This window comes from Haliotis rufescens, unplaced genomic scaffold (assembly GCF_023055435.1).
Source record: "Haliotis rufescens isolate VD_foot unplaced genomic scaffold, xgHalRufe1.0.p SCAF_10, whole genome shotgun sequence".
Classification (NCBI taxonomy): domain Eukaryota; kingdom Metazoa; phylum Mollusca; class Gastropoda; order Lepetellida; family Haliotidae; genus Haliotis; species Haliotis rufescens.
Window position 1 is genome coordinate 24,149,769 of NW_025963780.1, and position 13,853 is coordinate 24,163,621.

Here is a 13,853-nt window from a genome sequence, read left to right on the forward strand (position 1 = left end):
AGCAAACCAAATTATTCAGTTGGTGAATTTGTTTATTGTTTAATGCCGCACTCGGCAATATTCCAGCTATATGCTGGCGATCTGTAAATAATTAGAGTCTGAACCAGACAATCCAGTGACTGACCCTATGAGCATTGGGCTACGATGACATGCATCAAACAAGTCAGCGAGTCTGACCACCAGACCATGTTTGGCGCCTCTTACGACAAGCCTGGATCTTTAGTGGTCCCCATGCAAAGTGATCTCAAAGCTATGTTCCAGTCTATGTTAAAGTATGGGAGTTACATATGTCTTAGTGCTAAGATCACCACAACAAATGAGACTGAGGAGCTTGAACAAGGTCCTTTTCCACAAAATGATCTTAGCACTACAGCTGTCGTAAGTCTATGTTAAAGTATGGGAGTTACATATGTCTTAGTGCTAAGATCACCACAACAAATGAGACTGAGGAGCTTGAACGAGGTCCTTTTCCACAAAATGATCTTAGCACTACAGCTGTCGTAAGTCTATGTTAAAGTATGGGAGTTACATATGTCTTAGTGCTAAGATCACCACAACAAATGAGACTGAAGCTTGAACAAGGTCCTTTTCCACAAAATGATCTTAGCACTACAGCTGTCGTAAGTCTATGTTAAAGTATGGGAGTTACATATGTCTTAGTGCTAAGATCACCACAACAAATGAGACTGAAGCTTGAACAAGGTCCTTTTCCACAAAATGATCTTAGCACTACAGCTGTCGTAAGTCTATGTTAAAGTATGGGAGTTACATATGTCTTAGTGCTAAGATCACCACAACAAATGAGACTGAGGAGCTTGAACAAGGTCCTTTTCCACAAAATGATCTTAGCACTACAGCTATGTTAAAAGTCTATGTTAAAGTATGGGAGTTACGATCGTCTTAGTGCTAAAATCACTTTGTGGACATACAACCGGGCCCTGGATGATAGTGTTTCATCGTACCAAACTGTTTAATAATGCTCATGCTATCAACCACCAGTTTGCCTGACTGGACTCAATGATTCACAGCGTTGATAACACTGGTATGGTACTGCCACACCCGCTAAATCAGAAAATGTACAACTTTATGAATAACAACTACTGGTGTATTCCGATGCAGATTGAAAAGCAGTGGCGTGGCATGGCGTGGTGTGGCGTGGTGTGGCGTGGATATAGCAATGTTTCGATGTGGAATGGAGTGGATATAGCGATGTTTCAATGCAGATTTGAGTGGAATGGATATAGCGATGTTTCGATGCAGAGTGGAGTAGATAAAGCGATGTTTCGATGCAGATTTGAGTGGAGTAGATATAGCGACATTTCGATGCGGAGTGGAGTGGAGTCAAATGGAGTGCACTCCAGCTTGATAATGATAAACCTTGCTATATGCAATAAACCAGGAGTTGTTATACATAAAAATGTACATTTTTCTGATTTACTCACCAACTTCTGGAATGCCAATAAAAGCTTCGCTAACTCTGAACATCGCCAGACTTGACTTGCGAAGGATCAAGCTGGTACGCCGGTCATTACCAGACACAAGTACAACACAGTTAGCAGGCAGTTTACGAGACATCAGGGATAAGTGCTCGCCTTATGATGATTAACCTTCTATTGAGTGGACATAGAGCGAGCTGGATTTAGTATTGAAGACCATCACCAGGCCTGAGTTCACTAACCCTGATTTGAGTCAGCACAGTAGAGGGAGCTGTACCTAGGCTTTCATTATCTGATGGTTTTGTTGGATTGTCAAACCGTGGCAGTTCTATGATATGACTTGCCAGTGTGTCAAGGACTTATGGATAATTGCTGTCATTAAAAAACTTACATCAAAACACCAAAAATCAATGATGAATACGGAATCTTATTTGAGTGAGTGAGTTGGGTTTAACGCCGCTTTTAACAGTATTCCAGTTATATCACGGCGTGTCAGCTTAATGTGGGAGGAAAGCCCGAAGTGATGCAGGTCTCAGACGTTTACCACTTTGGTGAAACCCACGAGCACGGGTAAGGTGCTGACAAATCTAGAAACATCATCGGGGCGAACCGTGATTCGAACCCGTTATCATAGGTTTCTGGCGTGTCCAATGGACGCAACTCTGCACAGCGTATCGCGGCGCTTTAGACGACTGGGCCAGGAATCTTATTTGAAACCAAGTTTATGAAACATTATTGCTTGTTTGTTGTTTAATGCCCCACTCAGCAATATTCCAGCTATATGATGGTGGTCCGTAAATAATCGAGTCTGGACCAGGCAATCCAGTGAAGTCAGAGGCAAAGTCAGCGAGCCTGACCACCCGATCCCGTTAGTTGCCTCTTACAATTCGCCATTCTCCCCATGGGGACCGCTATCTTGAAAGCAGACTAAAATGAGGATAGGGTGTCAGAATGTTGCTAACTTTACCCTATTGGAGTGGATCATTGCTCAGTCTATCGACCACTGGTTTGTTTGTCCATAGTTTGATTATATACTTAGCACATAGATGTAGCTGACAGCAGCATAAAAAATATTCATTCCTACATTAAGATTGTTTTGTTTGTTTTATGTTTGACGCCGCACTCAGCAATATTCCAGCTATATGATAGTGGTTGGTAAATAATCGAGTTCGGACCAGACAATCCAGTGATTGATATTATGAGCATCGATCTACACAATTGGAATACGATGACATGCATCAACCAAGTCAGCGAGCCTGACTACCTGATCCTGTTATTCGCCTCTTATGACAAGCATGGGTTGCTGAAGACCTATTCTACCCTGAATCTTCACAGGTCAGTTTATGAATCAGCCAAAAAATATATTAAAAAATAGATAATTTGTAAGTTTATGAATCAGCAACAAACAAATTATCTGAAGGCAACAAAGTTTTATGTGAATAATACAACTGATACATATATTATTTCTATACAACTGGAAAAATTTCCTCATACTTAAAAGCAACATAATAAATACTATTATTCTTAAGGTTTCTTAAAATAGTCGAAAGCCCACAAACTCAGTTAACTGGCTGAGCGTCACACTTTCTTTACAAGAACATTCAATGACCTAGATTGAATCTGCAATCTGTTGAATATTGCTTCTCACTTTTTTCCCACTGAGCCACCGGCGCAGGTGATGAAAGGTTATTCAATCTTACATGTCATGACTTCCGTTGTCAGCATGCTGCACATGGTCTTTCTCTAGGCCGCTGTCATCGATTTCAGTTTATACCATGACTACTGTATTCTTTCACTGTTAGGTGTCCCAATATATTTTTTTTCTTTCATTAAGATGGTTCATAAGTAAGTTAAAACACTTTGGCTGAAAATGGAAAACCACTTTCCTTCGCTCAAGGTTTTACATTTTCAACCAAAACCTTAGAATCATGTTGCAACTCTAACATTAACTGCCCAATTACCCTCAGTAATAAACTTACGCAAAAGAAACTCAAGATTCTATCAAAAACACCACTGCAACGTACATTCTCAAGATGACAGCTACGATTGAAATCATGCATTGCTCGTCGCCAAGAATAGCCAAAGCAAAAATGCCAACTTTTCCATGAAACCTGCTTCAAGAAAAGAAGTTAATTATCTTAGTATGACGAACGAGGGTAATTATAAGATATAATTTTCCTTCACAGTGTGGTAAACAAACAAAACAACATCTCAGCACAAAACATTGCGCATGCAAGGAATCAGTGATGGAAACCACTGCCTTGGCACTTGGCCATGTGGCCAGATACAGTGGACTAGACATTATTCAAGTCTCTTATCCTATCTAGTTAGTCGTATATTTGAAACTTACAGTGAATCCCCTCCTTATCTGGACCCCAAATACCCGGAAACCTTGCCTATCCGACAATATTTACGTAAAACGAAATAAATACATTACTTACTTACATTGGAGATTTTACATGCGCTTTCCGACTGAGAGTGTATTTCGCACACGGGCCCGCCAGGCCATTTAGTGATGTTCGAAAAGGGAATTAAAAGGGTGGGTGCAACCCGGAATGGGGCTTTTAAGGGTTGTTTATGTTGTAATTTGGAGATTTGGAGATTTGGAATTTTAAATACAACATACAATGTTTCTTTAATCCAGAAATTCGTTTTCCAGAATTGACAGTGAATTTTAATAAACAGGAGTGCAAATTACTCACTGTTCTGTCCCAATCACCGGACCGCGATCACACTTGCCACGCTGGACCATGTTTGTTTCGCAGTTCATCACCCAAGTGCCAACATCAAGTGATCACGGTGTTACTTAGTCAAATGTGTTCATCGGTAGTTGGGCAGTCCTTGTCATATGACACTGAGATGAGGTTTGTGATGATCCCGCCAATTAACATGCAGTAACAATAGAGCTTTTATGAATGGGTAGAATTTGGGTAGGTGGGTGACGCTACCCAGTTAAGAAGGACTCAGGTATCTGGAAACTCATTTTTCCATGCGATATTTTTAAAAATGCAAATGTCCAGATAAGCAAGGTTCAATTGTACTTCATAAAGTTTGTGCACATATTTAGGAATGTTGCTGAATCAGTGAAAACATTTCTTCTGTACAAGCTGACTGCAGTTTGAATTAGGTAAAGGAAGATTTATTAATCCTGACAAGGAAATGATTATGCACAGACAGATATGCTGATTTAGGAAGAGTAAATACAACAAAACAGAAGGAAAAAACGAAGAAAAAAGACAAAAAGTGAGCATGGCTCACCAATACCCCTTACTTCGAGTACAACATTTCGAAGTTCAAAACATCAGAAAAGTAACATTTTCTCACACAATCCGTTTATCGAAATCAAACACTGCACTGCACCTCTCTATTGATATAGAGTTAGTGAGTTTGGTTTTACGCCGCTTTTAGCAATATCATGGCGGGGGACACCAGAAATGGGCTTTACACATTGTACCCATGTCGGGATTCGAACCCGGCTCTTCGGCATGATGAGCGAACGCTTTAACCACAAGGCTACCCGACCGCCCCTATTGGTATAGAAACAGTACCCCCAATTGGATAGGAATCCACAAAGAAGATACAGGTTCACAAATGATGATGTAAAAAAGTTTTAAAAATTTTAAAAACATGAAAAAAACAAAAAAATACCCAAACAAATACACATATCAAAAGTAAACTTTGCACTGCACCTCTTCTATTAGTATGGAAACTGTTCCCTAAATTTGAAAAAAATCTATGTAGTAGTTTTCAAGTTATAGGTGGCACAAAAAATGTCCTCAGATGGATGGATGGACGGAGGAACGGAATTCCTTGGTATAACTATATATTCCGGCCTCCTTTCGGAGGTTGCTTTTTTCTATATGAAAAAATATATACTTGATACAGTTATATATATAATCATATTACTGTATTTGACTTAATAAGCGCCCCACTCTAATAATTGCCTATGGCAATAATTGCTAATATATTGGCTGGCACCCCTTCCGATTGATCAATGTACAAAAGACATATTTATTCGTGTATATATGCATTCTTAATTATGGGCAATTAAATTCGGGAAAAATATGTCATACATAATATGCACAAAATTTTCTTTTGTATCATTTCAGGCTGTCAGCATAAACCATGAAATTTATGATCTTGTGATTGGTTTTTTTCACCAAAATTATATCCTTATAAGAGCTTCATATTTCTAATTTTTAGCGCTCCCTGGGCGCTTATTACATTGAGTACGGTATATAATTATATGCATGTATGGACAATGATGAGGTGTGTGTTAGGGTAGAAGAGGTCTTCAGCAACCCATGCTTGCTGTAAAAGGCGAATATGCTTATCGTAAGAGGCGACTAACGGGATCGGGTGGTCAGGCTTGCTGACTTCGTTGAAGCATGTCATAAATCCCAAATGCTCATGATATCAATCACTGGATTGTCTGGTCCAGACTCAATTATTTACAGACCGCTGTCATATAGCTGGAATATTGCTGAGTGCGGCTTAAAACAACAAACAAACACGAACATGTAGGTTAGCGAACCCTAGTTGTCAGCATGGACAGACAAAGAATTGCTACATTGTGGACCTAATAACTGACTATCCATCTTGTGACCGATGAATCCCCATCCTGGTCGGTGCCTTCAACAAGGCACTGGGGTCCATTCAGACTTGACATCTAGCCAGAGAGTGTGTGTGTATGGTTTTACGCCATTTTTAGCAATATTCCAGCATATCACGATGGGGCACACCAGAAATGGGCTTCACACATTGTACCCATGTCAAGAATCGAACCCGGGTCTTCGGTGTGACGAGCGAACGCTTTAACCACTAGGCTACCTGACCACCCCCATCTAGCCAGAACAAATCTACATCGAGAACTAGATTTGCCCAAAGGAAAACCAACATGATGGTTAATGGTTTAAAGCCACTTTAACAAATACTGAACAAAAAAAACTGGGATCATGAATTTTTTGTGGATATTTTATGAAATTGTGTGCTCAGTGTTCACTACAACAAAAATTCCCCAAAGATTTCATGATCCCGAACCCTTTTTGTTGTGTCTACTCCAGTTCCATCGTGTCACCTTAATGTGACTAAAGACTGAAGTGATACAGGTCTCTTACATCTAAGGGATTTGAAACCATGATGATAGGATTCTGGCACACCCAAGGGACGTAACTCTGCACAGCAATTCATGCACCTCAGACAACTAGGCTACCCATTCGAATTCTGAATCAAAAGTTGAACTGAATCTGCCACAGAGATAACACATAAGCAACAGACTTACTGTCTGATGGATTCGGTTCTGCACGTCCCAACTGTGAATTCTTCCAGATGTAATAACCAGAAGACCTGCAAGCAAGATGGAGAAATACATCAGTGAGTGAGTGAGTGAGTGAGTGAGTGAGTGAGTGAGTGAGTGAGTGAGTGAGTGAGTGAGTGAGTGAGTGAGTGAGTGAGTGACTCCCCAACACTGCAGCCTTCTGCATTACCCTGATTGTCAGAAGGGCTGTATTCCTGGAGCAAACCAGGGTGCTCTCCCACTGTCAGCCAACAGATTAGGAGGTACCAAACCTAAGGCATCGAGAACAATGGGGAGTCGGACAACTTGGTACTTGGGATGCAAGCATGACATTTCAAAAGTAAGATCTGCATATTTGCCATGTTTTCCTCATTCTTGTCAATCACATCATCATCATCATTATTATTATTACAGTGGACATTAAATCAAAAATCACAGGGATACTTAAACCAGGGATACTTGATTGAAACCATCAATAAAAATACAAAGAATTAAAAAACATTTTAAAGTCTGTTAATTTACTGAAAACTACCAGTGTTTAATCATTTCATTCAACACTATGGTAATACACGGCATCAGGGGATAAAAAGCTACAGTTAATCAATACACACACAGAAAGTTTTAATGCCATCTTACCCATCTAACTTCCCACAAGTTCAAACAGAAAATCTCCTTTCAAATTTCATCTACATCACACAAATTCAAAAACAGGGAAAGTTCAAAATTCCAATCCATAGCGCCATGAGACTTGCACATCCTCAATGGTAAAGAGACATTGGTCGTCATACGATATGGACCATGCTTCAGTGATAACCAGTCATTACTGCTGTGGAAGAACTGGCCACATAGACAACAAACAAAGCCATAAGCTCTCCCTGATATATTATTAGCTAACCTTTGACACCCAAAGTACTGCTTTTAGCGTGGCGCTGGCATTTCCAAACGCGGGATATTCCATCAGCGTTAATCAATTTGAATGTCAGATTCATAAACAGACTGAAATCCGTCTTTTCTGAGGAAGAATATTTCTTAATGGTTCCTCTTTCCTTTTCATCACTTCCTTATAATGTGGTCGGTTCGGTCGCAGTTCAAACCAACGGATATTTTGAGCCATTAAGTATTTACTCACATGTACTTATTCTCATCGGTTATTTCAATATTTCTTTAAGTCAGTATATTTACTTCACCTTTTCCGTGGTGTTTGAGTAGTCTAAAACCAGTAGATATTTTCGATTTATATTCCTACTTCAATTGCAATCTTCAAGTAAACAAATATTGTGGATGTCACCATTTATGGCACAGAATTTGCAACCCCCGCAATCATTGGTTGCCTTATATTGGGAGTCATGTGACATGCACTTCAAGCTAGCATTACAGCAATGTACATGTCCAAGTAGACTTGCACAAGTCTCTAAAGAAATAATTTTTAGTTCAAATTATAATTTCTAGATTATATAATAAGAAGTTGTTCGTTTCAGAGAAGGATGTCTCCTAGCTGTGCGCTTATCTAGACTTGCCTATTATGAGGATAGAATTACTACACATCTGTGGACTTATCTTAAGAGCCTTGGAGCAAGGCTAATGTCTAAGATAAGCCAGAGGCGGCACAAACTGTCAATTACCGTATTCGACGTTATAAGCGCCCCGCTCTAACAAGCGCCCACGGCGATATTTGTTAATATATTGGCCAGTGATCAATCCCAATTAGCACCCCTTTCGATTGATCAATGTACACAAGACTTATTTATTCGTGTATAATACTCACTCGTGTTATATGCACCCTCAATTATGGGCAATTAAATTCTGGAAAAATATATCTGTCGTATTTGAACATTTCAGGCTGTCAGCATAAACCACAGAATTTATCTTTCAATTCTATTTTTTCCCCCACCAAAATACCAATCTAATAAGAACCCCCTATTTCTAATTTTGAGAGCGCCCTGGGCGCTTATTACGTCGAATACGGTATTCATGTACACGACGTCTCCATTCGATTTGTTGACAAACATGAGTGGGAAATTACAGGTACCCAAGCTGAGGAGTGAGTGAGTGAGTGAGTGAGTGAGTGAGTGTGGTTTTACGCCGCTTTTAGCAATATTCCAGCAATATCACGGCAGGGGACACCAGAAATGGGCTTCACACATTGTACCCATGTCGGGAATCGAACCTGGGTCTTCGGCATGGCGAGCGAACGCTTTAACCACTAGGCTACTCAAGCTGAGGCTGAGGAGGAAGCAACAGTGGGTAATTAAGCACAGTGTTGTTCTATTGGTTTTTTGTTTAATTTTCTATCAGTATCAACTGAAAAGTAATTGGGTTATGGTGATTAGTTTTTGCACTTAACGCAGAGATGCATGTTGAGGAGAGATAATAAAAAAACAACAAAGCATTGTTTCGGTTCATATTCATGAACAAATCACATGAACACCACATGCTTCGCGGATATCAGATCGTGGCATTCGTTTCACGTGCAGAAAATGGATTCTGACACATGAGGCATTGCAATCGTCAGTGTCAGCTTTTCTTTCATTGGAGTGAGTAGTATGTTTTATGCCGCTTTTAGCAATATTCCAGCAACACCAGAAATAGGCTTCACACATTGTACCCATGTCGGGAATCGAACCCAGTTCCTCGGTGTGACGAGCGAACGCTTTAACCACTAGGCTACCCAACCGCCCCCTTCGTTCATTGGAGCAAGACACACTTTACCTTCGTGGTCGTAGACCAATTTTGGTGGTCTGTATAGATACTAGATGGTGAGGTGAGGTGAAATTGGGTTTAACGTCGCGTCCAAGATTATTGCACTTATATAGCGACGTGCATGCACGTGTATGTGTGTGTGTGGCTGCTTGTACTAGTCCGGACTGATGCCGATTTATAGTGCTAGCTCACTGAGATACCATGCCGCAGTTTAACATGAATACCCCACTCAGACACAGTATACTGACTCCGAGCCGACCAGTCCTTGTTTTAGCCCCTTAATGCCGAGCGCCAGACAGGGTAACAACAAGTACAATCTTTTAACGTCTTTTTGTATGACGCGGCCGGGGATCGAACCCTGGACCTTCCGCTCTCTGGGCGGACGCTCTACCACAAGACCACGGAGGCGGTCAGATACTAGATGGACCAATATTTGTGGTCTTTATAGAAAATAGTTGGACCAATATTGGTGGTCTTTAGAAATGTAAAGTGTGTACATGCTCCTATAGTTAGTGGTTCATTCCCACATTTGTGGTCATGGACCTTCCATTTTCAGTTTCTTAATTTTCATTTATTCCACAAGAGAATCACGTTTAGCTCCCCATTAATGTATAATTTCAAGTGGATTCAGAAGGACAGAAGGTGGACACGTGATTGTCGCCTTCCACTGGGCAACAACGCATCTTCTTTTGAGCAGAGACAGTTAAATACCATATTGCTTCCAATTGTTCACTTTCAGTAATGGTTCAGAGAAGATTAGGTGAGGTGAGGTGAAATTGGGTTTAACGTTGCGTCCAAGATTATTGCACTTATATAGCGACGTGCATGCACGTGTGTGTGTGTGTGGCTGCTTGTACTAGTCCGGACTGATGCCGATTTATAGTGCTAGCTCACTGAGATACCATGCCGCAGTTTAACATGAATACCCCACACAGACACAGTATACTGACTCCGAGCCGACCAGTCCTTGTTTTAGCCCCTTAATGCCGAGCGCCAGACAGGGTAACAACAAGTACCATATTTTAACATCTTTTGGTATGACGCGGTCGGGGACTGAACCCCAGACCTTCCGCTCTCCGGGCGGACGCTCTACCACAAGACCACGGAGGCGGCACCAGAGAAGATTAGCAGCATCCTGGACTATCTAAGGTCTCTTATCTCTATTCCGCTGTGTTGGTTGGTTTGGTTTGTTGTTTAACGCTGCACTCAGCAATATTTCAGCTATATGACGGTGGTCTGTAAATAATCGAGTCTGGACCAGACAATCCAGTGATTGACATCACGAGCATCGATCCACGCAATTGGGAAAGATGACATGTATCAACCAAGTCACCGAGCCTGATCAGCATAGTTGCCTTTTACGGCAAGTATGGGTTGGTGAAGACCTATTCTACCCCAGAATCTTCACGGGTCCTATTCCACTGTGAGTAAGTAAGGTAGTGAGTGAGTGAGTGAGTGAGTTGGGCTTAACACCGCTTTTAACAATGTTCCAGTTATATCACGGCGTGTCAGCTTAATGTGGGAGGAAAGCCTGAAGTGATGCAGGTCTCAGACGTTTACCACTTCGGTGAAACCTACGAGCACGGGTATGGTGCTGACAAACCTAGAAACATAATCGAGGCGAACCGGGATTCGAACCCACAATCATAGGTTTCTGGCGTGCCCAAGGGACGCAACTCTGCACATCGAATCGCGGCGCCTTAGACGACTTGGCCACCCATGCCCCCTGAGTGAGGTAGTAAGTATGGCTCTGTGTCGCTTTTAGCAATAATGAAATGAGCTTCACACATTCAGCATGTCAAGCGAATCCTGTAACCCCCGGGGTGCCCCACCACCCACTGCAGGATGCTAACAACCTGGACCCATTCACGGCCATCATTTTGAGGTGACCTCCTCATCTCCATCTCTCTCGTCACAGAATTTCTCTCACTCGTGAATAAAATTTTGACTGGATGGCAAGTTTGAGTATCAAATAGCAGAGATAAGAAAGAAAACTGAGTACACAGTGATCCATTAGCTAGGATGATAATACCGCATTTGACGTAATAAGCGCCCACGGCGATATTTGCTGATATATTGGCTAGTGAACAATCCCAATTAGCACCCCTTCTGATTGATCAATGTACACAAGACTTATTTATTTGCGTATAATACACACTCGTGTGTTATATGCACCCTTAATTATGGGCAATTAAATTCTGGAAAAATATATCTGTCGTACATAAACACTTCAGGCTGTCGGCATAAACCACGAAATTTATCTTTCAACTCTGTTTTTTTCCACCAAAATAATATTCTAATAAGAGCCCCCTATTTCTAATTTTGAGAGCGCCCTTGGTGCTTATTACGTCGAATACGGTAGTTTGTTCAGGGGATGCTTGGGACGGATCATGGGATGAAACAGAGAAAAAAAGATCATGGAGTTCAGCGCTCTATAAATGGACTAGTATCATTATTTATTATTATTATGTACATATTAGAATAAAAAATGCAGCAAAGAGGGTATGGGTGATCCTTGCACAGTCAGGCTGGTTAGGCTCATCATCAGCTCAGGGCCCTTGCCCCCTCTACACGCAGCCCATGCAGACAGCGAATGCGACTTCTCCAAGGAAGCCCAGTCAAACCCACCCAGAACTTTTCAGAGAATGTGAAGACTCCACAACACTGCAGCCTTCTGCATTACCCAGATTGTCAGAAGGGTTGCATTCCTGGCAGCAAACCCGGGCACTCTCCCAATGTCAGTCAACAGATTGGGAGGTACCAAACATAAGGTACCGAGAACAATGGGGAGTCGGACAACTTGGTACTTGAGATGCAAGCGTGACATTTCGAATGCAAGGTCTGCATAGTTGGCATGTTCTTCCTCAAACTTGTCAATCACATTAGTGTCAAAAAGGTACAGAAAATTCAATGATATAAATGATTTCATTGGATTTATCAAAAAGGACAAGACCAGGTTTGTTGGCCTGGATACCTCTGAGGCTGTAAATGGGCCTATTCCAAAGAATTTCGTATATTTATCATTTTCCATGACGCCCTCTACATATTCTGGGTCATACCATGGGTGGACCTCTGTGTCAAAACCACAATCATGGCAAAGACGGTAATAAAATGATCGAGCTACACCATCATGTCGTTTAAGATACTGTGTTTGTGCCAAAGCTGGGCATCCACTGACAATGTGTTGGACAGTCTCATTAAATTCATTACATAATCTACATTTCATTATTATTATTATTATTATCATTATTTCACTGGACAATCAAGAATGTATTAACAGAGTCATGACTTTGAAAAGTTTTAATGAATTAGGCAATAACATCAAGAAAGGACACAGAGAAATCAATTCCATCATATTCTTCAAAAGCTCTTCAGAATATACCTTCAAACTAAGAATATGTCCTTGACATTCAATCAAGTGCGAACAGCAGAAGTGTTCAAAAACTAAACAGGCCATAAATCAACCATTCATTATTGGTCACACTGCGGCCATAGGAATTCCTCTTGCATGTTCTTCAAGTCGTGGCTGTGAATTCAAAACCACCCTTGAGGGAGACCAATTCCACATTACGGGTTTTAGTTGAGTTAAATGGATCCACAACACAAAGAGGCAGACAGGAAGGGAACAGGGGATTCTTCAATAACACTCTTGCATGTCCCAGTGTCAAATTGGGGTTTTGTACGTATAGATTTCATAAAAATTAACAAGTTTTGGGCCTTTAAATGCCAACTTTAGCTTGCGATCAGGGTTTGTCTGTCTCCGGCATTACATGCATGGCTTGAACATTGTCCGCGAGGGCTCTATAGTTATTGCAGAGCCTTACAATCTACTTGCTATTCAAATTTGAGTCATTTAGAAAAATTCATTCTGCCGACAAGTAGAGTTGGCCGACGAGTTTGTCTAGGAAAATGGTGAAAGCTGAAATATTGAGACATCGGATAGACTGGTGGTTATTCTTTGCAGGAGCAATCAGTGCTGGTTTTGTTGACTTCAAACACGCCATCAAATTGAAAAATATTTTAACTGCTTCTGAGGGAATACACCCTAAATGACATGCACTATCTGTCAATCTTTCTATCATCAACAAATCAGCAACTGGAATGCGTTTGCATTTCTTGCATATAAAAAATATCAAGAATGCCACAAAATCAACACGCCAACACTTATTATGAGCTGTAACTCCACCATACAGTGACAACTCTTTAATCCAGATGGTAAAATTCTCACTGAAAAAACAAGATTGACGGAACTAAGTAATGTTTTATTTGTTGTTTGACGCCGCACTCAGCAATACTCCAGCTATATGATGGCGGTCTGTTAATAGTCGAGTCTGGACCAGACAATACAGAGATTGACAATTGTGATACGCAATTTGGATATGATTATATGCATCTAATAAGTCAATGAGCCTGACCACCTA

At 41.0% G+C, this 13,853-nt stretch overlaps 1 protein-coding gene across 2 annotated transcripts in view; it reads right to left on the reverse strand.

The window, feature by feature from the left end:
- Positions 1-13,853, reverse strand: part of LOC124130871 (RYamide receptor-like) — a 258,818-nt gene that overhangs the window by 205,426 nt on the left and 39,539 nt on the right. For both annotated transcript variants that reach the window (XM_048388449.1, XM_046493911.2), the window contains exon 2: positions 6,718-6,782. The gene's annotated coding sequence lies outside the window, so the exon portion shown is untranslated. The remainder of the gene's footprint in view (positions 1-6,717; positions 6,783-13,853) is intronic.